Here is a 4,131-nt window from a genome sequence, read left to right on the forward strand (position 1 = left end):
TTTAAAAACATCACTCTTATTTTAAGTTCTTTATCCTTTGGTTAAGTTATTTTTTAATAAACAAAATATCTATTTTGAAAAAATAAAAAAAATATATTAATTTTTTTTTTAAAAAAGTACCACAAACCCATTGACATTATAAACGTACCTTTAAAAAGATTTTGGTGGTACACAACGGTGTTCAACGACAATCATGATAATTAGTATTTCTTTTTTTTTTTTCAATGGCCAAGCCATTTATGGATCATTGACTTGAGTTATTTTATATATTTTTTTTAATTAAAATTTTTAATTTCATCTTTTTATATTAGACTGATTGAAAATTAAAATTCATAATTTGATTTATTTACTTTTTATGAGATTATCTTGATCTTATGACCCTAGGTCGTGGGTTTGAGATGTTAACTTAGGTTATTTTTAATTTTTAATTTTTTTTTATTTTAATCATTTAACATTGATTTAATTAAGAATTAGACTTCATAATTTATTTTAATTTGTTTTTTATTTCTTATAACTTAAGTTGCGGATTTGACTTGTTATCCTAGGTTGACCTAAGTTAATCTAATATGTTATTGTCATAATATTAAAAAAAAAAAAATCATCTTGAAATCTTTTGTAGTGAAACTATATTTTTACGGATTTTATGGGTTGTTTTTGGATCCACAAAGTCAATAAAGTTATATCGAGTCAATTCTTATACAATTTATTTTTTTTTGCTAGAAAAAAACATTAAAAACATTTAAATATTTTTTTTTTTATATTTAAAAAAAGTTAAACCAACTTGTAATGTAACGTGAGTAAATAATCAAGTAATAACTAAATGCTATCAAAGTGTTGAACAGTGAAGCATTAAGCTCATTTTCAGATGTATGGGAGTGGCAAGTCCTGGGTTTGCTCTGTGGCAGCTCATGAGTTCCTGCATTAAAAAACTTCATTGCATATTATTTTGTTATTAGATTGGTGTACACGCTACGTTACAATGCAAATGAACGTATAACTATAATGTTTTGCACTATTTAAAACATCCTCTATATATAATCTTGATTTGAAATGGTTGGGGGTGTATGATGCTTTGGGTTTTTGAAAATAAATAAAAATAAAAATAGAAGGCAAACGGTTTTCATATGCATCAAGTATAAGGTGGTGTTTTGAAATGTAATTACGGTTATTTTTTAAAATATTTTTTGTTGGTAAATATATTAAAATAATATATTTTTTATTTTTAAAAATTATTATTGACATGAAACATATCAAATAATATGAAAACACAAAAAAAAAATATTTGTTTGAAGTAAAGGGAAAAAAAATTAATTTTTTTTAAATATTTTTAAAATACAAAAACAAATAGACTCTAAATATATTTAATTAATCGGTAGGATAAAAATGGAACTTAATTTAATTGGTTATTTTTTATTTATGAAAATGAGTTATTTTTCAAAAACATCACTCTAATTTTAAGTTCTTCACCTTCTAGTCAAGTTATTTTTTTAAAAAATAACATACCTGGTTTTGAAAAAAATAAAAATATATATATAAAAAAAGAAAATTTTTTTTTTTTAAAGGCACCGTAAACCCAATGGCATTATAAAAGTACCTTTAAAAAGATTTCGGTGGTACACAACGGTGTTCAACGACAATCATGATAATTAGTATTTCCTTCTTTTTTTTTCAATGGCCAAGCCATTCATGGCTCATGACCCGATTAAATATAAATATGAAAGAAATCACTTACAAGTGTAAGAAAATTCATTAATCATCCATGCCCAACAACTACTAAAAGGTGGAAAAATAGATTATATTTGACTTTGCTATAACTAGCACGCATAAATAGACTATCAATTCAAAGATCATTTATTAGCAAATGGAATAAATTGTTTTTATACACTTTGTAAGACCATATATAGCAGATTGACTGTCTGCGAGGACAAGTTCCAACAATTAAAATTTGAGAATTTTACCAGAACGGGTCCAGCTCTAAGAAACTAATTATAGAGATTCAAGAACTAAAGGTATATATGTAGCCCAAGACCAGGCAGTTTTTGGGAAAACAAAGAAGAAGCAGAATAATACAAGAGGAACAAATGAGAGTTATTATGTTTTTCTTTTTAAGGAACAGAAAGGCTTCCTTCCACATGCCATGTAATGCATTAATCACTTACATTATGGTGCTTTAAGGTTTTTTATCAGGCGTGAGACAGGAGCTACAAGGAAGAACTTATGTCCCAATTGTCCATTGACGACGAACCCTAGAGAAACCAGAAAAGATGGTGTATATTAGAGAATGAGGCCTGCATGAGGATCAATGCTGGACTTTCTTCAGCTGGATGCTGCTTCAATCAATGGAATAGAGAATATATAGTTAAGTTGCGCAAAGTGAAGTCTGAATTAGTTGAGAGAATGAATTGTTAGTGGCACACATCATCTGCTTCATTTATTAGATTATCTCTTGCCAGGCGTTGGAAAGTCAAGCTGTGTTGATTTAGTAATGACCAGACATGAATCACTAGCGCCTTTATGCAATGTCCATTACCCAAACATAGGCTTTATAAACCAGTGGGGAATACCTGCTTCATCCCAATCGTCGAGCATTTTCATGGTGTTTCTCAAATCATTTTGTACTCTCTTTTTGGTATAAAACGGGGTTGACTTGGTTGTCCTCAATAGAATCCAATGCCTTCGCCTGTCCTCAGAAATGCAGTAGTTTTGATGCTTTCTTTGCCGAAAAAAAAAAACACTAAAAGTGAACCAAAATTAATCTCAATAAATCATGAACTATCTGTAGGCTTTTTATGAGCTAGAAAAGGCCACGATTTCCAGTCTCAGCATCCCATGATTCCGATTCGCCTGCTTCTTAGTTTGGCACCAAAAGAGAAAAAAAAGAAAGAAAGACATGTCTCCATCCATGCATGGATACAAGGTTTCAAGGACACAGATAATTTCTTAGTATTCTAGAGTGAGATTTTATTACTCATCATCGGACAGTGTGCATACGATGGCCTATCATCGGTATCCCTCTTTCTCGACGTTAGATTACTGCATGCTCTTTACTTTCATTATTGGAAGAATCTAACATAAAATATCCAAGAAATGCTTCACTGCTGACGATGACACAAAAAAATCAAGTTGAATTGTTGAGTGCTTTTTGGTTTTTAGCATAATAAAAAAATAGCACGCTTTAACAAGTTACAAGTTGCATTTGCAAGTTGCGCATTATATATGCTACCTGATCAGAGTTGTATATGTGAAGACAATTTTGAGCATCTACAAATTAAGCGAGGATACTCCTGTAAATATTTGATTTTATTAAAGTATATGATTAGGTAATATATTTATTTAAATTATTCTTACAAAAAAATAAAATAATATTCTTATTCTTCTCTTAAATTTGATTTATTTATAAAATCAAGTCAAGATTTGTGCTTTACAAAATACAAATTCAGACATGTATTATGAAGTGAGATTTGAAAATTTGAAAAATATATTTGATTTGTAAAGTGTTGTTGAAAAACTAAACAATCGTAGCAATAAAAGACCATAGGAGAAGTAACAACTGGGATACCAATATCTGGCATAAAACGTGTAACTGAGGGAGTTGAAGAAACTGGAAGAAGGCTTCTTGTAGTGAACTCATCTAACCCTTCTGTTTCTCCTCGAAAGCCACATAAATGACCCTTCCACATTTCAACAGGGTCTCTACCTACTGCAGGACCAGGACAGCTTGGCTTCCTCCTAATATGGTCAGGGCCATTTAATCTTTGAGAAAACTGTCGAGGCGTGAACTGTGAATTTGCAATATGTTTTGTTTTATACGAAGGTTCCATGTCAACATCCAGATTCGCCATGGCATAATACTGCTGAAATTTATAAAATGGAAGCCTAACCAGGCATTTTCCCTCGTACCAAAAATGGAAGCCTGGCGGGTTGTATTGGGATGGAAAGAGCATAAGGTTACTTTCATATGTTCAATTTAACCTCCAATCCCCACTCTGAAGCAAAACAGCTCATGCAAGAGAGCAGATCCTCTGGATAGTTTTGTTTTTTTTTTTTTTTTTATATATAGAAAATTATGCAGACAACAAAATCATGGGAGCAATCGTCTTTCTACGATCGTGCTGAGAAAACAATTGGTGC

This window comes from Populus alba, chromosome 5, assembly GCF_005239225.2.
Source record: "Populus alba chromosome 5, ASM523922v2, whole genome shotgun sequence".
Classification (NCBI taxonomy): domain Eukaryota; kingdom Viridiplantae; phylum Streptophyta; class Magnoliopsida; order Malpighiales; family Salicaceae; genus Populus; species Populus alba.